At 33.1% G+C, this 22230-nt stretch overlaps 1 long non-coding RNA gene across 1 annotated transcript; it reads right to left on the reverse strand.

Annotated features, from left to right (window-relative positions):
• Positions 1 to 1190: 1190 nt before the first annotated feature.
• On the reverse strand, positions 1191 to 12429 carry LOC140450108 (uncharacterized). The gene is made up of 3 exons (XR_011951961.1): positions 12172 to 12429; positions 11300 to 12110; positions 1191 to 2166 (listed from the first exon to the last, which is right to left on the reverse strand). It is a non-coding gene; the product is annotated as an uncharacterized lncRNA (long non-coding RNA).
• Between the last annotated feature and the right edge of the window lie 9801 nt (positions 12430 to 22230).

The following is a 22230-nucleotide window of genomic DNA, read 5'->3' on the forward strand; positions in this document are numbered from 1 at the left end:
TGACAGCCGACGAAGCATGCATGTTCGGAGAAAGAAAAAAAGAAGACGAGAGACTCGATTCTAACCTAATAGACATTACCATCACCACGCATACTAAAAATCCCTTTGTTCAGTTTTTTTTGTTGTAATACTAAAATAAATTTAGTAAAGTGTAATCTCCAGTGTAGTTATTACAAAATTAATAGGCCTTAGGTGGCATCAACAGTTGTTGATGTTGATATGTTCATGAATAAAGTTCTATTAATTAAAAATGTCTTTTAATTAACATAATTTTAATTAATACATAACACTAACAAATGTTTTCAGCGAAGCTTCTTACCTAGGAGTAGCACAATCTCCTAAACGTGCAAAATTAGTAGATATTCGACCATTTCCTACATTGCAACCAAAGCAGAATAGGCGTGGTAAAAAAAAGGGAAAGTCATGCATATATACTAGTACACCAGAAAATAATAGGGTAGAAGTTGAAGAGAAGGAAAGGATGACAAACGAGTCAAAGTTGTAAAAAGAAAAATTAATAACAGTGAAAAATTAAAACCTGCACAAAAGAAGGCTAAAAAAGGCAAAAAATCATCACTCTAGTTCCTCAGAATCTGACGTATGCGCTACGATGTCAGAGTGCAATTCAGATTCTGATATAGATGTGCACAGTGATCAGGAGGCAATAAATATATTCGTAAGTACTTTGTGTATTATTTTTTGATTAGGCTTAGACAAATAATTATCTGAATGGTCCAAATGTGCCCCACAGCTGTACAAATCTGCCCCATGGTGGGGTACAATTGGACAAATACACTGTTGAAGAAAATTTGTATTTTTTCTATTTGACTAGCTTGTTCGTAGTTTCGTCGATAAATATTCAAAGACAACTATGGACTTGTACATTATCTGTCATAAATTATTAAAATATCTTGAAAATATTCTCTACTGAAAAATAATGTCCAAATCTACCCCACCCTCCCCTATGTAAAAAATGTGAATTTGATGAACTACGTTATGAACGTAGTGTTTCTGCAGTGGGATCTGAAACTAATATGTATAAGAAATCGTCCTTAGTGTTGCAAATCCTTGATGTTGATGTACCACTTTTCACGTCATAGAAATTCAGTAAATATCTTGTCTGAATTTCAGTTAGTACCCTACTCCTTATTGCATAATTATACACCGATATTTTAAATAAAAAGCCGACACTGGCGTAATGTTTATTACAAATAAGCTTGTAAAATATGTGCTGCTTTAACTATTTTTTTTTTCGTGGTATTAATAGCTCTGCTTACGACCAATTAGTCACAGATCGTTGGATTTATAAAGTTAGTAGCATCACTGTTACACCAGGAGAATAAGTTTATTCATATATGTTAGTGAGTTAGTTTTACTTGCACCGCTTGTTATTGAACCAGTCTCATTTACTTAAAAAGTATTTCTAAATAAAGATAAGGTCCTCAGAGTTCCACAACAAACTCTTCTGCAGCTCTCTACTTAATTCGAAAGCTACTTTGCTGTGGACTGTCCAAGTGCCTCATCCATCACATTATTATATATATACTTTTTGTGTCTGGTTAATAATTTTACAATTTAACTCTAAAACTGACAACAAATAGAACAGTAAAGATGGCAAAAGGCGGTTCTCCAATAAGAATATCGTCAGTAGGAAGACCACGAAAACGATGGAACCCCAACTTACTGGAGGCACATTGAAAAACAGACAGAGTCATATCTACATAAAAAGAAAAAGTTTAAGATTGTTGATAAAGTTCATAAAATATTAATATTTTCTGAAAAAATAATACAATTAATGTAGATCTACGGGAAAACTGGCTATAAAGAAACACCACAAGAAACAAAATTTAATATTAACAATGCTTTAGGACAGTACATTAATCATCGATAGATCAAGATATTGAATGCTATAATCGGCTATCTCTTTTTTGATGCTATCCTGCCTTATATTCTACATCCAATTCGGTGTCGATCCGATACACCAGCATATTATTTCTACGAATCCATAAAAAAGATTAAACTTAAAATTTCATCTTCTGACAGAAAAGCTTTTGTGGTAACCAGCAAACCAAACTCCATGATGTCCACGTTCGTTAATAATTAAAAATCCATTTATATGTATTCAGACACCATTTGAGACACCGCATTTGAGCATGGCTGTTTAACCTGAAAAAAAAAATAGAATTAGAGTAAATCAACATCTATTCAATCAATATCAATATATATTCAATCAGGCCCGCGACATGGTTTGAAGTAACCCCAAAAGTTACGCAACATAGAACTGTATTTTAAATTTATTTAAAAATTCCTTTATAAAAGGTATATTAAAAAATTTTAATTTTATTTTTTTATTTTAAATGTATTTTAAGGGGTTCAAATGGGGTAGTGATGCGTAAAATATGACGCTGCATCCTGTTCAATCCCTGCTCTTCTACTCAATTCCAAGTCTCATCTTCACACGGTGAACCCTGGTAATCTGAGCAACTCTGTGGAAGATTGTGGTAACCAACCCCAGTGGGAAGCAGAGTCAGGGCAAACGAGAGTGGGAGAAATGGCCCTTCGAAGATTAGGGGGTTGGGCAAAAGGTTAACGACCTCTTCCCTTAAAAAAACTCATTGTTATGAAAGCACAAAGTGGAAAAGCCGGACTGTTTAATTCACGACGACCTAGCAAACGACAATGGAATAACGATTTACGGATATGCACATGGAATGTACGCACCCCTTATGCCCCAGGTGCTCTTAGACTGCTAACACAAGAACTTGATAAAAATTAAAGCCGATGTAGTAAAGATTCAAGAGATGAGATGGACTGGTTCAGGAATTATCGAGAAAAGAGACTACAATATATACTATAGCGGACATAGCACCCGACACGAGTTTGGCAGTGGTTTTCTAGTCAATAAAAAAGCAAAGCAATTAGCCCTTAACTTTAAACCCATAAACAACAGAATATGTTATCTACGCCTTAAAGGAAAATCTTTAATTATAGCTTACTTAGTGTACACGCACCTACGGAAGAAAAGGAGGATAATGAAAAAGATGAATGTTATGACACCTTAGACAAAGAATATGATCGATGTCCACGTCATGACGTGAAAATCATTGCTGGGGACCTTAATGCAAAAATTGGCAAAGGGCAATTTTTCCAGCCACCTATAGGACGTGAGAGCTTACATGAAGAGTTAAATGATAACGGGTTGAGACTAATAAACTTTGCAAGTACTAAAAACATGATAGTAGGAGGAACAAGATTTCCCCATAAAATGATACACAAAGGAACATGGAAATCCCCTGATAACGAAACCATTAACCAGATAGATCACATCCTGATAGATGCAAGGCACTCTTCCGATATCATAGACGTCAGAAGCTACCGAGGCCCAAACATTGACAGTGACCACTGTCTTGTAAAGGCAAAAATCAGAGGAAGAATATCAAACCTAAAGAAAGATAAACACACGAAACAAGACAGAATTAATGTTGATAATCTGCACATTGAAACCGTTGCGAGAGAGTATAGGAGACAAATGGAGAGCCTGGAGGTGGGGGAAAATGTAGAGGAACTGTGGACAAAATGTAAAAATATAATAACTGAGAAAGCAACAAAAATATTGGGGAAAACCAAACCAGTTAAAGAAAATGAATGGTTTGACAAGGAGTGCCAAGAAGCAACAGATAACAAAAACAGGGCATACCTAAAGACAAATCAAGCTGGATGCACAAGAAGAGCAAAGGAAGAATACCGGACCCTAAGAAGAGAAGAAAAACGATTACATAGAAGAAAAAAAGACAATTTGTGCAAAAGCAGTTGGAAAGCACAGAATGACTAAGAAATCAAAATGAAACTCGAAAGTTCTACAGAAATCTAAACAAAATGCGCAAAGAGTTTAAGCCAAGAATAAGGAGCTGTAAGGATGTAGAAGGAAACATCCTAAATGATACGGCCTCAATCCTAAACAGATGGGTTTCATTTTTCGATGCAAAATTTAATGGCCATCATATCGAAGAAGCAGATAACACCCTAGCAAATCGAAATGATTGGAATCCTTTCAACCCAAACGAAAGACCATCTACCATCGAAAACGTTGCCCAAGCCATTAAAAAGCTTAAAAATAATAAATCACCAGGAATTGATCAAATTTGCAGTGAGCTCTACAAGAATGGTGGCGATGCCCTACTACAGACACTGCATAAGCTTTTACTTCTTGTTTGGCATAATAAGACCATGCCTTGTGAATGGTCTCAAGGCGTGATATGCCCGTTACATAAAAAAGGTGACCAGCTCCAGTGTGACAACTATAGAGGTATAACCCTGTTAACAACTGCTTACAAAATACTAGCAAATATTCTCTACGAAAGGCTGCAAGTTTACACAGTGGGCATAGTTGGTAAATATCAAGCTGGATTCACTCCAGAAAAATCAACAATTGACCAGATTCATTCAATAAGACAGATTCTCGAGAAAACATTAGAATTCAATATTGAAACCCATCACCTATTCGTCGACTTCAAGGCCGCATACGACAGTGTTAAGAGAACAGTGCTATACCAATCAATGCATGAGATTGGTATACCAGAGAAAGTTATCCGACTAACGAGAATGACAATGTCTAACTTAGAAGCCACTGTTAGAATACAGGGAGAGAATTCTAGATCCTTTGAGATAAAGGTTGGACTCAGACAAGGGGATGCTCTGGCTTGCCTCCTATTTAATATTGCCTTAGAAAAGGCAGTCCGAGATACACGAATTAGGGACGGCGGTAATATTTACAATAGATCGATACAAGTCTTAGCATATGCTGATGACATTGACATAATAGGGCGTAGCAAGCGAGATGTTGAGCAATATCTCCTAGAATTGGAAACAGCGGCGAAACAGGTCGGTCTAGTCATCAACGAAGATAAAACCAAGTACATGTTGGTTACAAAGGATCCGATAGCAAATGAGGAACGAGAAACAGTCTTTGGAAGTCATACCTTTGGGCGTGTTGACAACTTCACATACCTTGGGTAGCTATTGACTGCTACCAATAAAACAAGCGAAGAAATCAAAAGACGAATAAATCTTACAAATAGGGCATACTATGGACTCCAAAAGCATTTCCACTCAAGAAACATTCAAAGAAGAACTAAAATTATTATATACAAAACATTGCTGAGACCGGTCCTCACATATGGAGGAGAAACATGGACTCTAACGCAGAAAGATGAAAGACTTTTGGGAATATTTGAGCGTAAAATACTCCGCAAAATATTTGGAGCTATAAACGACCAAGGGCCGTGGCGCAGAAAATATAATTTTGAATTGTATCAGCTCTTTGATGAGCCAGATGTCATAACGTTCATTAAAACACAGCGACTTAGATGGGCTGGACACATAATATGAATACCACAAAATATGATTGCTAAAAAGCTAACCACAGGAACACCTGCAGGAAGAAGAAGCAAAGGCCGACCGCGAATTAGGTGGTTAGATGGAGTAGAAACCGACTTACGGATATTAAAAATCAGAAGATGGCAACATGTTGCCAGAAACCGAACATAATGGCGACGAATCTTAGAGCAGGCCAAGATCCACAGAGGATTGTCGAGCCAAAGATGATGAAATGTATTTTAAATGTTTATAAAAATTTTACACAATTTCTCGCGTCTGTCCCTGCAACGGTCTTTCGGAAGTACAAGTTTATTTAGAAAAGGATGCCATTGCGCTTAAGGTGGTATGTCACAATGTTAAAATTTATATACTTTTTAGGTACAGTTGTCGTTACTATTTCAAAACAAATTTTCAACTTCATTATGTACGCGAACTGTAAACTTTTATCGTAATGATTTGAATGAAATGAAATTTTTCATAAATGTATAATCTATGTCATAGATTATAATCTATATCATAATGAATCTATGTAAAAGATAATTCATAATGTCGTGGACCTGACGTCATCATTTAGTGACGTCGATTTACGGACGAAACAATAATATCAGGCATTGCTAAAAACATGCAGTTCTCTTCAGTGCGATATCGTAGCGAGACAGAAACGAACTAATTTTTTGCGTTAGTGAAATAGCTTTAATATTTTAATTTTTTTTGTGAAGAATCGTTTTTAATATTTTATAGTGAGGTGCTATTTATATTCAGTGCGTTTCAAGTCGTTTTTAACATTTTACAGTGAGATCCTATTTTTAACATTTTACAGTGAGATCCTAAAAATGTAAGTTAAATTATGTTTATTTTAATATTTTTTTACAAATCACTGATATGTTTTGTACACTTATGACAAATTATTGAATTAAAAAAAATTCACTTTAAAAAGTGTGTAAAATCTGATAACTTTATTGTTTATTTTAATATTTTTTGCAAAAAATTAATATGTTTTGTAAACGCTTATGATAAATTAATGAATTAAAATAAAAAGTTCTTTTAAAGTGTGTAAAGCATTTAGTTCCTAGAGTGTATGAAGCCAAAGGGGCTCAGCTAGAAATTAAATGCTTTACACACTTTTAAAGTACTTTTCTTTTCAATTCATTTTTTTGTAAATGTTTTTCTTAAACATAACTAATATTTGACATTTTATCTATTATCTAAAACCTAGCGGTTTTACAGGGAAAGTAACAATGGAAAAGTGGTCCATGGACAAGGGAGACAATTTATTTTTAACATTTATTTATTTATGAAACGGGAAAAAGATTTGGGATATTGCACAACTCCTTTACCCCTAATAGAGCGAGTGGCTCAAGCAACTGGTACCTCAGAAAGTACAGTGAAGAGGATAATTAAGGAAGGTAAAAACAAACCAGCAACTTCACAATTTGTATCACCCAGAACAAGTATTTGCAAACCCAACCCCAAGTCATCAGTCAATCCATTTGAGGAACACGTCATAAGAAATACCATTTACACGTTTGCTACTATCCACAAAAGAAAACCTACCACGAAAGCTGTTTACGAATCTGTTAGAAACGAAGGAATTGTAACTGGTAAACTATCTTCTTTCAGAAAAATTGTGAAGAAATTAGGATTTAGGTGGAGAAAAGTGGAAGACAATAGAAAAATTTTAATCGAAAAAACTGACATAAGAGCCAAATGAACAGAATTTTTAAGAAAACTCAAAAAGTATAAATCTGAAAGTAAGATATTTTTATTTATATTATTACTAATTTTAAAGTAATTCTCAATATTTTTGTAGATAGTGCATAAAATCTCCGGTATCTAAAGGGCAACGACTAATCATCTTACATTGTGGTGGTAAAAATGAATTTGTCGAAAATGCTGCTCTCATTTTCAAATCTGGACAAAAAACTGGTGATTATCATGATGACATGAATCACCAGAATTATATGAAGTGGTTGAAAGACAAACTTCTTCCCAATTTACCTTCCAATTCAGTTTTAGTAATAGACAACGCCTCATATCATAATGTGACTCTTGAAAAATGTCCTAAATCGGCTTTGAAAAAAGACGTCATGAAAAAATGGTTGACAGAAAGAAACATATTTTTCGATGAAAACAAAACAAAACCAGAGCTCTACAGTAAGGTACTCATTGCTAAACCTAAAAATCCAGTATATGCTATAGACCAATTATTAGCACAGCATGGCCACTCGGTTTTACGTTTACCACCATATCATCCGGAACTTAACCCAATTGAAAAGATATGGATCATTTTAAAAAATGAAGCTTTTAATGAATCACGCCAGAAATATGGGCAAATACTTGCAGGCATGTTGATAAAGTAGAAGAAGAGTATTTCAGCCGAGAATACATCCTGGATAAAGCGCATGAAATCATTATAAATTTAGATGACGATAGCGAATCATTTGAAACAGAATAGTGACGACGACTACGGCTACAACAACGACCTATAAATACAAACTAGTCAAGGTGACAAGCTAGGTAGATCGTCCCTCCATGTATATTTTTTAGTTCTTTTAACATTTTATTAATTATTTCATTTCTTATTTAGTTTAAATTAACGTGTATGTGTCTTATCGTGCATAACCTAATATACTGTCGTCATGTAGATGCCGCATTAGTATTCTTAAATACTTAGAGACTATTGCGGTTGCACAGTCACATTGAGTATATAATATCAGTACCATCTAGAGAGTGTCATATAACCCCATAAAAATAAATAGTTTATCATTGTCCATCCAAGTGCAAGAATGAAATTCCACAGTTCAGTCCAGAGTGCTGAAGAAAGAAGAAAGATAGAACATTCATTATTGAAGATAGTGTAGATTTAATTTAAATACACAAACAATTTAATTAATTGATAACTTTGTATTTAACTTATTTCGTCTTAAAACATAATACCAGCAGAAGAGGTTCTAATTTATTTAAACAATAATTATTGTTTGTCTGAATAAAAAAGGTTTATTGTAACTTTTCTCTAAAGTTGATCGTTTTCAACTTATACGATTTAAAACTGAAAAAAAAAGAAAGTGATGATTTTTAAGGATCAAAAACACTACAATTATTTTTGAATTCACCAAATCTTGTGCTATCAGTTTCTTATACTTTAGTTTGGCCTATTTGGTTTAAAACATTGTTTTTAGTTGTTTGAGGCCCTTATCCCAACCTAAAAATGGATTTATACAAAACTGTTTAATAAATTAGGACCACTTTTTGTATGGGCGACCTCTTGAACAGTATTCTGTGATATTTTATTTAAGTGGTTATGCAAAAAATCTCATGCGAATATTTTTCCCAATCAATTCGAGGTTTTCCTCTGGAATAAACATTTTGCTGAATTTAAAAACAAAATCCTATTATTTTTCATCATACATTAATTTGTTATTTATTTATTTGTCCTGTAGATTTTTTTCGGTTCTTAAAAGGTTTATTTACAAGCCAAATTAGTGCAATGTAAATATTTTACATTTTTAGAAATGTTTCAAAACCTCCTGGACCTCATAAATATGCATGCCCGAAAAAATAAATGGATCCTAAAAACATGCACGATTTTAATTCCATAGGAAATTGGTCGAAAGGGTAGGATTTGCACGTGCTAATGATGTTGAGTGTTTTCAATAAACATGAAATAGGTATTATGTTTCTCTAATCTTAAACATTCGGTTACAGTTAGTCATCACATTTTTATTTTATCTTACATTGAAAGATGTAATAAAAATTTACGACTTCCCGTCTTCAGAATTGATGTGTAAAAATCTGGATACAAAACAAATTAATAGTTGGAAAAAGGGGCTATGTCAGGGAGATACCCTATAATGCATCATGTTCAACATCATACTCAAAAAAATAGTAAGAGAAACAACAGTAAAAACTCAAACAATAATTAATGTGCAAATACTAGCATTTGTGCATAATCAAAGGTTATAATAAGAGAAATAATAGATGCATTCAATCAAATAGAATGAACTGCACAAAATAGTGGCATTAAAATCAATCAGGCCAAAGATATGCATGCCGATAAAAACACAACAAGGCAGCTACAGAATCTAATAGGAGAATACAACATTGATGGAGTAAAAAACTTTACATACTTGCGATCCCTAGTTACATCTTATAACAATGTTATAGGGGAAGTGATAAGAATATTCAATTCCAATAAAAATATTACCATGGCTTAATTATGCAACTGAGATCAAATGATGTCACAAGAAAAACAAAATGCCAAATATACAAAATCTTAAGACTAGTACTTACATATGGTTTAGAAATTTATACACTCTCTAAAAGTATGGAAAGATTATTAATTACATTTGAAAGAAAAATCTTACAATACATACAAAGGCACAAAAGAAGTTGAGTTTGGTGAAGAAGATATAACTTTGAACTATAGAAAATATACCAAGATCCAGATATCATAACATTCATTAAAATGGGAAATCTGCATAGGATGGGTCACAGGATCAACTGTAACAAACTGTGAATACACTTGTGATCATATATCATCCTACAACACAGAAATTGAGATCAACTTCAATGTAGAAACTATTGAGTGAGTAACTTGCTGAATTGCCTATAAGATATTACCAAAAATTATTTGAGTGCCGAAATTACGCAGTAATTTGAAATATATGGAACAAATAGTTGAAGGATACTATAACTACTTAGTCTAGATTCTACACATCCACAATAGATCATCAGATATTCATGATCAGATGGCAGATCCTATAAAAATTCTGAATTAAAGAATTCAAAACAAAATACATGCATGTAGACAAATCCATATGGTTGAGATATCTACAGAATATAACCATAGTAGGTGAACTAGTCACCAGCCAGAATAATGTAAGAACAAATTAAAAGGATGCTGATTGTATATAAAAATTATAATGGTCTAATTAACAATTTAAGATCTGATATAAACACAAAAAACAAATATAAAAAATCCTGGTACCACAGCATACTTACATGACTGAAAGAAAATTATGTATGATGCAGATGATTCATTTTGAACTATAGACAGCATACAAAGAACCTAACATCAATCATGAATAAAGATTATTGGATATTTACTTTGGATATGTTCAACAGATGCAGAAGGAAACACAAAAGAAAATAGTATGTGATGCATCAGTGGGAAACAGGTAAAATGGAAGACTCAAACTTGCATGGAACTAACCTTAAAAATTACAACAAGAGAAAGAAAACAAAACAGATCAGAATTGAGAAAAATCCTCGAAGACAACAAGACTCATAAAGGATTGTCCAGCTAATGATGATGATAATATGGATCATAATAAAACAGAATATCTAACAAATATTCTAAATGGAGATTCTATTTGACAATACCATAAAATTTAAAATATTTAAGAAACCTTATACTAATGATCTGAAACAATTAACAAGATACAGTATAAGTTTGTGTGTAAGTACTGTTATAACAAAATGATTTTAAGTTTGTTCAATATATTTTATATGGAAGAGAAATTGATTGTAGCTAATGAAAATTAGGTAATTTCTACCTTATTTAAGTAACAAAAGTTACTGAAAGAATAGTTAGGAGTGTACATAAAACGAAAACTTTTGCTAGAAAAATAGAAAACAATCCCAACAGAAGTATTAATCAAGAATGCAATTTAGCTATCACGATTTAACAAATAAAATAGTAAGGCCTCAAAGAGCTATACATTTTTTTCCACAAACACGTGTGGCAACCTGCAGATTGATTATGATTTGATTATCACATTCAGAAATGTACGCAATTTGGATTAATTACTAGGAGTGTCCTCTACCGCTATAACTATGATTGTCTAAATGTATATACTTAAAACAAAATATAAGGAAAACTAAGACTGATTAATGGTAGTTATGAACTATCTATATTACTTACATTCCTTAGTTGTGGACACATTTACATTATGGTCAAATTATGAATTCAACTGTTCCATTATAGATTCATCTTTTATAGAGAATATGTCTGCAGATAGAACATTTCCACCAAAGAATATAGACGTAGAAATACGTCTATATTCTTAGTTTCCGCTTTAAACAGCAACAGCATATACTAGTACAAACCAGATTACATATCTCTGGTACAAACAGAAAACAGATAAAACTAAAAACTAAACGAAAAATGGACGTCGTTCGTCGTTCTCACTTCTCACAGCAAAAGGCCAACAAACAGCGCCAGCGCCAACCAACAGCCAACAGCATTGAGCATTTCGTGATAGCCAATTCCGATAGGGGGCGCTCAAGATTTCAAAGATGGACGATAACTTCGGGAAAACAAATCATTTTGTAATTTGATCTCGCTCGAAGATATAAAACGTTTAATATAAATCATTTACACGTGTGTTTTGCCAAAGTAAAAGTTAAAGTACGTTCTTCAAAGTTTATTTGTTTCTGATTCGAGTTTATACATGCGGTAATTGAATCCAAAACCTGAATAAAAATAAAATTAAATGTTTGTTTTTTAGTATATCTGAAACACGGAAAGTAAAATTTACATTATCTCAATTATTTTTGTGGTTGCAAGCCCGGCAGAGATCTTTAGTTGAGGGTGAGGCAGTTTTTGGAGCTGGCCACATTATATTTTGTAAATTACGACTTACGTTTTCTACTAATAACTTCATGATACCTTTGGGGCAATTTAGCTGATGGAACAGCATTTTTTAGTATTCTCAATTTAGTTTCAGGTGTTACTATAAAGTAAATTAGATATAATTATATTAAAATATAAATAATATTTTATTCAACACTCACTTATTTGGAAAGTAATCGTTCTCAGTAAAATGTAAATTGCACAGTCACGTATATGGTTATAGGTTTGCCAATTCGCAAAATGTATTGCCAAATTTTTCTCATATTCTCGTCCAGCGGAAACTTATGTATGGAATTTTGTTTGTGAATTATAATAGGATAACATTGAGGAACACTGCAATAGTTTTTGAAGTCGAAGTCATTGTTAATTACAATATAAACCGGTCGCTAATATATATACAAATTAATGACAATTTCAATGTTTTCCCGAACTGGATGCTTTTAAAATCTACCACCAGGCATCGCCCACTTTGCGGTTCCTCGCGGACAGTGGAAGTGTGACGTCACAACTGTCAATTACTTTCCAAACAAAAGTTGAAATGTCCAATCTCAAGACTTTTTAATTTCTATAAAGTTAACACTTTGCTTCCTCTGCTACTTTTTCTTTTAAGTATAGTGTTTTTTACGATAATATCATCATAATTCAGTGTTCTATTTCTATGAAATATAGTTTAAAAGTTTAAATTAAAGACATTCTAACCTTACTTTATTGATACATGCATTTTATTGCTATTTTTATAAAACAACATGCTTTATTATTTACACAACCTTGTAAAATTATTGTAGTAACTATTAGAATACTTAGATATTGCAAAAAGCGGAAAGATTCTGTAAAAAAAATGAAAAAATAATGAAAAATACAAATTATCCATACTAAACAAGGTTTGTTTGGAAAGTGAAACTGACAGATGTCAATAAAATCTACGTCATCACTTCCACGGTCCATTGACACTCGTCTCGTCATGGTACAATGAATATCGTCACTCGTTCTCTGTTCTATTTCCGGCACGCCAGCGCCAAGGCCAGGGGCACGGTTCGTAGACTTGCCTCTTCCGACTGGGGTGGGGATGCTTGAGTTACGTCACCAGAGTACACAAGAATACAAAACCCATTTATTATCACAGTTTGTTTGTGGTAATTATCTTTCAGTTTATTATTTGCTTTATTATTTATCGTTTCTTAAATATCTCAGTTTACTTTATATTTTTGTATTTGAAATTTTGGTGTTGTTTTCTATAAAAACTTATTTTGAATTATCGAAGAAACGGTATTTATTGTAGTTGTACATCGTGCCTATTGTCTTCGTATATTTTTATAAGGTAGCATAAAACTTTAAAATTTCATTGTGTATTAACGTAATAATAATGTTGATGAAATTTTAGAATGCCAGGCACAGGTTGTAGTGTGTAGGAAAGATATTAAAAAAATGGAAAAAATAGTTATGTAATTCGGTAATTCATTCAATAGTTAATCCAGTATTGATGAAAATTCAGTATACGCGACAAATTTTCAGTGTAAAATGGATATTGAAGTCCTAGATTTACGTAAATCCTGCATTAATATATTAAATATATTATATAAAGTATATAATATTGTATAATTATTAAAAATATGAAGAATGTCTTTCTTTTTAAAAATAAATTAAGATCATATCTCATGGAACAGACAAGACATTTTTGTAATATCATTATAGTAGCATAAGTTATAAAGCCATATTCACTTAAACTTTCTTTAAAAAAAAACCTTAATTTTAAATCTACTACTTTTAAAGATGAATTAAAAATGTAATATATCATGCTGTTTTTATTGTTTTATTTAATGTGTTTATCATATTTACTGAAGCATCTGTGTTTACACTTTTGTCCTTTCAAAAATCTTGTTAACTAATTGATTAATACATAAGTACTGTATTCATACCAAGGGTTTCTACTAAAATTTTAATTATGGTTATTTATGATTCAAAAAGCAGTATATATTATTGTATTGTATACATTGTATTGTTTATTTTATTTAGCATATTTACCAGAACATAATTTGTGTATTTGCAGATCTCTTTAAATACTTATTAGTATCTAAGTTTAATTTTATTATACATCTTTGATTGTTGTATCTAAATTTTCAACCTGCTTGTTTTTTATGGTTAAATTTTATCTTATTTATATTTATAATTTAGTATAGTATATTGTATTTTTATTTATTGTATGTTACATTTACCGAAACAGGTGTTCCCACACCTCTCGGAGACCTTCGGGTTAATTTATTCACATATTTTTAATTATTGAAACACATTTTGTATGATTGTTGAATAAATTATTATTATTATTATTAGAAATTTTTTAGCAATTACCCTTTGATAGATTAGGCAATCGTTAAATCAAGATTACAATAGATGTTTGCATCTAACATCGAAAGACATACAACATATGCATTATAAAACATGCCAACACTGCCAAACCGAAATATTTTTGACATTTGCTGCTATATTTAGCTTGTACTTCGGTAAACTCAACCCAACTATAGTATTTTTCATATAAAAATAAGATTTACGACGTCAGAACCCCACAGCGTTGCCAAAACATCAGAATAGTTAGTAAGTGAGGAATTTTTAAAATGTCAACTATTTGTCAAACTATTATATAACCGTAAATACACTTAGTTTTAAGACTACTGCAATACACTAAAATACATAAGAAAACATTTTAATAAAAAATTATGTATTCTAAATTTTAAACTTACCTCTATTTAGAGCATTAATAGTAAAATCGTCCCGCTATTATTTTTTGTTTAAAATAATCTATCTTATATGAAAGCTTATCAGCTTTCTACATACTATTTAGTTGTTTTATCATAGCACAATCAAAATACGCAACAATAATTAGTTTTTAAAGCTATTAATCTAAATTTAATATGTATTTATAAATACAATTTATTAATATATAATATATTATGATCAAATTGTGTAAGAAATCAAAACATAAACAAAATTCTTACTCTAAAATAGCGGCAACACTTTAAACAATTTTGTCACACGCTGAACTGTCAAAAAAATTTGAAGTATTTTCATATCAGTTGCGTACAATTGTCTAATATATTTAATTAAAATTATTATTTTGTGGAATATTAGACTTAAAGTGTTATTTCATAAAATTTATATTATTAATAGTAACAAATGTTTTTGGTTGTTTAATCAATATAATTCTAAAATTCCCAATATAATGATGTTTACATTTTTCTGATCATTATACCATGTTGACGCCTATGAAAGATCGGGCAGTTCCGTATGGGTTTCGTATTATTAGCTGTGTTAGGAAAATTTGAACTCCAAGTTTGACGTTCTGGAAATTTTAAATATTAGTGACGTCACTTTATATAAATTGTGACGTGCACGCATTGTTATATGAAAAATACTATATTTATTCATAGGCTTCATCCTTATCAAGGTTAGAAATTAGACAGGTAGTCTGGTAACATTACACCAATAGCGTCGAGAATCCAATGGCGGAAATGACGTTAATGAGAATGATACATTCAAATTCATTCACTTTACTACTTGAAATCAACTCGGAAAGCAGCAATGATTGAAAAAATATTAATCTATGTATATTAAAAAAATACGTTTAGTATTTTAATAACTATTTATTTCATTCAATCTTTAAAAATGTGGGAGATACCTACAGAGTACCTACAGCAAAAATATAGCTAGACAGAAATGTCTACAAAGGGATTCCTGATCGAATAGAAAGGCATATGAAGAACTCAGAAAAGATGCAAAGAAAATATGCAGAAGGAAAAAGAGAGAAATGTTGAATAGAAAAATACAACAAATTACAGATTATAATAACAGAAGAGAGGCTAGAAAATTTTACAAGGAAATCAAGCAATGCACCCAAGGATACATAACAAGATCAACAGTTTGCAAGGACAAAAATGGGGCAATTATCAGCGAGAAAGAGGAAATAATGAAAAGGTGGAAGGAGCATTTTCAAGAGCTGTTAAACCCAGAAAAAGAACAAAACGAAGATGAAGAGATAATTCACCACACAGCAGAACAACTAGTTGAGCAACCAACATTGGAAGAAACGATAAACGTCATAAAACATCTAAAAAATAACAAAGCACCTGGCACAGATAGAATAACTGCAGAACTGATAAAGAATGGTGGACATGCGCTATGGAGGCGTATCCATAAACTAATCGACCGCATATGGACACTAGAAGTCATCCCAGAAGATTGGAAAGTGGGAATCATACTTCCTATGTGCAAAGGGGGAGACAAACGACTCTGCAAAAATTATAGGGGCATAACAGTTTTAAATGTCATCTACAAGATATTATCAGGAATTATATACAGCCGCCTGGAATCGTTTTCGGAGGAGATTATTGGTGAATACCAATGTGGCTTCAGACCAAAGAGGTCAACTATAGACCAAATACATATGTTAAGAGGTATACATGAAAAATGTGTTGAATATAACATACCCATTTACAACTTGTATATCGATTTCAAACAGGCGTTTGATGGAGTAGATCGACAAAAGATGTTAAAGCAACTATCTATGTTAGGGATACCCAATAAGTTGGTTAAACTTATACGAATGACTCTGGAGGGTTCCAAAGCTATGGTGAGAATAGATGGAGATATGACGCAGGCCTTTGATATTGAAAATGGAGTTAGACAAGGGGATGCCTTATCAACAACACTTTTTAATCTAACTTTAGAAGCTGTTGTTAGAAAACTGGATATAAACGGCTGTATTAATACAAGATCTATGCAAATATGCGCATATGCGGATGATGTTGCCATAATAAGCCGCAACAAAAGGGTATTAAGCGAAAAAGTTATAGAACTGAAACGAGAAGCTGCTACGTTTGGTCTATATATAAATGAAAGCAAAACAAAATATATGGAGTGCACAAAATCGAATGAACATGAGAATCTGAAGGTAGACAACCATACCTACAAATATGCCTCCACTTTTCCCTACCTAGGCTCAATAATAAATGACAACAACAACATCAGTCAAGAAATACAAGCACGGATTCTTAGCGGTAATAAGTGCTTTTATGCATACAAAGACTTAATGAAAAGTAAGTTACTGAATCGTGAGTCTAAGCTGAGAATATACAAAACAGTAATTAGACCAGTGGTCACATATGGATGTGAAACGTGGACCCTCTCAACCACTGATGAAAATCAACTGATAATATTTGAGAGCAAAATACTAAGGAAGATATTTGGACCAACCCAATGCAGCGATAGTTCGTTGAGAATTAAAATGAACCACGAGTTGGATGAACTAATGCAGATCGCAGATATTGTCAGATTTGTAAAGTCACAAAGACTAAACTGGCTTGGTCACCTAGAAAGAATGCCAGATAATCGAGCTGTAAAAGTAGTCCAGAGATGGAAGCCCTAAGGAAACAGAACAAGAGGAAGGCCCCGTAAAAGATGGATAGACGACGTAGAGAGGGATCTTAAAACCATGAACATCAGGCAGTGGCGAAGGAAAGTATCCGACAGGGCAGAATGAAAGAACATTGTTAAGCAGGCCAAGACTCACAAAGGGTTGTAGCGCCATTAGAAGAAGAAGAAGATACCTACAGAGTTACAGAAACATTCTACATCAAACTCTTAAGCTAACTTAAACTTAAAAAACAATCCTGAAACACGGAATGAATATGATTCGATATCAGATGAAGAACATGAAGACTCTCAAAATAATAAACACTCATGGCAAACAATAAGATCAAAAAGGAAACGGCTTAAACGTCAAGATTCAAGAGAAGAAGAAGCTCCAATTACACTCTCAAATAGGTTTCAGCCACTTCCACAGGAAAACTCAGTAAATGATACGAATAAAAATCCACCAATCTCAAAACCCCCTCCAATTTTTATATATGGCGTAAATGACTATAGTAAAATGATAGATAATTTAGCTCAAGCAGTAGAAGTAGTAACTTACTTCACTAAAGCCTTAACAAACAACACAATAAAAATTTTACCAAAGACACCTGAATCCTACAGAAAACTAATACATCACGTACGAGAGGAAAATATCGTCCACCATACATACCAACCGAAGTAAGACAGAGCCTACAGAGCAGTTATTCGAGATCTACATTACTCTTTTCCGATAGACGAAATGAAAGCGAAAATCCAGTTAAAGGGTTATAAGGCAAGGAACGGTACAAATGTCAGACACAGATTGAGCCGTGAACCAATAACATTATTTTTTGTGGATATCGTGCCTCAAACGAACAACAAAGAAATATTTGAACTACAATAGTATATACAATATTGTCAAATAAGAGTTGAAACACCGAGAATTAAAAGAAATATACCACAATGTACACGCTGTCAAGAATATGGTCACACTAAAACTGTGCAAAACCATATAATTGCGTAAAATGAGCTGGATCACACAACACAAAAGACTGCAAGAAACCAAAAAACCCGACAGCAACTTGGACTAACTGCAACGGAGACCATCCTACTAATTACAGAGGATGTTCTGTTTATCGTGAACTACTAAATGTCAGATACCATGACAAATCAAAACAAATCACCACTCAAAATCCTGTCAACAATCCCAATGTAAATATACCTACCCAACATCATGCTCATAATTTCAACAGAATCAGTTATAGCGATGCTACCATTGGAAACATAAATGCAGATAACAAAAATAACAACAATGAATTGGCAGATAAACTATCAAATTTCCTAAACGAATTTAAAAATATGTTCTCTCAACTCTTAAACCAAAATACCATGATTTTAACCATGTTAACTACAGTCATTAACAAAATAAAAAATAGCTTTCAAGTCACTACGAACTGCGCCGTGGAATGCTAATGGCATTTCAAACTATATATTAAAGATATCACTATTTTTAAAAATGTATAATATAGACATTCTATTAATATCTGAAAGCCATGCCACACAAAGAACGGTTATTAAGATACCTTGTTATACTGTATATTATGCAAACCATCCAGACGGAGGAGCACATGCAAGTTCTGCCGTTATTAATAAATCAAAAATTAAACACTATGCAGTCCAACCTTATATTACGGAAAAAATTCAAGCAGCAATCATTAAAATCGAAACAAACAACTCCCTCAGTGTATCATCAGTCTACAGCCCACCTAGACATCCAATTTCAAGCGAAGAATATCATAATTTCATACAAACTCTTGTATCCAAATTCATAGTAGCAGGAGACGAATGCCAAACACACCACATGGGGTTCCAGATTAATCACGCCTAAAGGTCGAGCGTTAATGAATATCATCCAACAAAATAACTTAAGATACTTATCTACGGGAGAACCCACATACTGGCCTACGGATGCCAACAAAATTCCAGATTTGGTAGATTTTGCTGTAACAAAAGGGATATCTGACATCCATAGTGCAATAGAGTCAAACTTTGATTTAACATCAGATCACAGTACAATAATAATAACTTTACGTACATATATAATATGGAGAACACCACCACCCAAACTCACAACTAAAGAAACAAACTGGGATGTTTTCCAAAATTCTGTTAATACAAAAATTAGATTAGATATTGGGATAAAAGAAAACCAAGATGTAGAGAAAGCAGTAGACTGTTTAACAACAGTTTTACAAACAACAGGATGGGAAGCAACACCACAGCGCCAAAGATGTGTGCAAGAAAATCATAATATCCCCTTTCACATAAGAGAACTAGTAGCAGAAAAAAGAAGAGCTCGACGAATATGGCAACAAACGAGAAATCCGCTAAATAAAACGTACTTTAACAGGACAAGTCATAGACTAAATAGAGCATTATATGCAGAAAAAACGACTCTTTCCAGTTTTATCTTTCAAAACTCTCACATGAAGACCACTCTATATGGAAAGCTACAAAAAAGTTTAAACGACCGACAATAACAAATTCACCTTTAAGAAAAACATATATGACCTGGGCCCGCACAAACGCAGAAAAAATAGTATTCGCAGAGCATCTTGCAACTGTATTTGCAGCTCCAGATACTTATGTATGAATGAATGTTATGTATGAATGTACCTCGAAACTCCATGTCAACTATCTTTTCCTCTGACAACATTTACTCCGACAGAGGTTCGACAAAAAATAAAAATGCTAAATCCTAAGAAAGCTTCTGACTATGATTTGATAACAGGAGAATTATTTCAGAAGCTACCGAGAAAAGCAGTGGTGCTATTAACAATAATATACAACAGCATAGTACGTCTTCGATACTTTCCAATACAATGAAAATTTGCTCAAGTTACTATGATTCCGAAACCTGGTAAGCCCGCAACGCAAACAAATTCGTCAAAAGTATTAGAAAGGCTACATAACATCGAGCAAGTTGTTCCCATAAACGAAATTATACCACAAAACTAATTCGGATTTAGACTTGAAGACTCAACCATCCAACAATGCCACAGAATAGTGAATATAATTAAAACAACTCTCGAAGAGAAAAACTTTTGCGCTGGAGTGTTTCTAGATATCCAATAGGCATTTGATAGATTATGGCATGAAGATCTCCTCTACAAACTGAAATTACACCTATCAGACCAACTATACTTTTTACTAAAATCATATCTTACTGACCGTTACTTCCATGTCAAAATTGAAGACAGCTACTTAAATTATCACATCATATAATCTGGCGTACCTCAGTGTAGCGTTTTGGGTACATTTCTGTATCTGATATTTACAGCAAAAGTAAAAGTAGAAGAAGAACTAACCGACCCTATTGAATGTGGCAATCGGATAAGACAGGGAGATTCCCTGAGTCCTCTATTGTTCAACCTGATTATGGATGAAATAATAAAAAAAGTAAGAACTAAAAAAGGATACCAAATGGAAGAAAAACAACTTAAAATAATCTGCTATGCAGACGACGCAATACTACTCTCTCAAAGTGAAGATGATTTACAACGTATGCTGCACCAATTTAATATAACTGCCAGAAAATTTAACATGTTAATTTCTCCAACAAAGACAAAATGCATGGTTATAACAGCAAATTTACTAAGATGTAAATTGGAGCTGGAAGGTCAGATATTAGAACAAGTGATGGAGTTTAAATAGCTAGGCATCACATTATCTAGCTACGGAAAGCTCGAAACCGAAGTGGAAGATCAAGTGAATAGAGCAAACAGAACCGCAGGTTGCCTAAACGAAACAATATGGAGAAATAAAAATATCGGGAAAGAAACGAAAGGCAGAATTTACAAAACAGTCATCAGACCAATAATGACATACGCGGCAGAAACAAGACCTGACACAGAGAGAACAAAAAGGATGTTAGAAACAGCAGAGATGAAAACACTTGGAAAAATTGATGGTAAGACACTATAGACAGAGCTAGAAGTACAGATATACGACATAGATGCAAGGTCTTCTTCTTCAAGTGCCATCTCCGCGGCGGAGGTCGGCAATCATCTATTCGAACTTTTGAGACGGCTGCTCTGAAAAGTTCATTTGATGTACATCCGTACCACTCTCTCAAGTTGCGCAGCCATGACATTCTACGCCTCCCTATGCTTCTCTTTCCTTGGATCTTTCCCTGCATGATCAGTTGGAGCAAGGTGTATTTCTCTCCACGTGTAATATGTCCGAGATATTCCAATTTTTTTGTTTTTATTGAATTTAAAATTTCCATTTCTTTGTTCATCCTTCTCAGAACCTCTTTGTTTGTGACGTGTTCTGTCCATGATATTTTCAGAATTCTTCTGTACACCCACAGCTCAAATGATTCCAGTTTTTTCGTTGATGTAGCATTCAAGGTCCAAGATTCCATTCCATAAAATAAGGTCGAAAAAACATAGCACCTCGCCAACCTAACTCTTAGTTCCAGTTTTAAATCCCTGGTACATAGAACTCTTCTCATTTTGTTGAAACTTGCTCTAGCCTTTTCTATTCTTATTTTTATCTCCTGATTGTAATCATTTGTGGAGTTAATCATTGTTCCCAGGTATGCATATTTGTCCACTTGTTCGACGTTGGTTTCGTTTATTAGAAGACTCTCGTTATTTCTTTGAGTTTTCGATATTCTCATAAATTTTGATGCAAGGTGGAGAACATCAAAAACTGAGTAAGAAATAGAAGAGTAGAATGGAACGATCATACAAGCAAATAGAGTAGTAAAGACGGCAAGAGACGGTTCCCCAATAGGAAGACGATCAGTAGGAAAACCACGCAAACGATGGAAT

This window comes from Diabrotica undecimpunctata, chromosome 9, assembly GCF_040954645.1.
Source record: "Diabrotica undecimpunctata isolate CICGRU chromosome 9, icDiaUnde3, whole genome shotgun sequence".
Classification (NCBI taxonomy): Eukaryota; Metazoa; Arthropoda; class Insecta; order Coleoptera; family Chrysomelidae; genus Diabrotica; species Diabrotica undecimpunctata.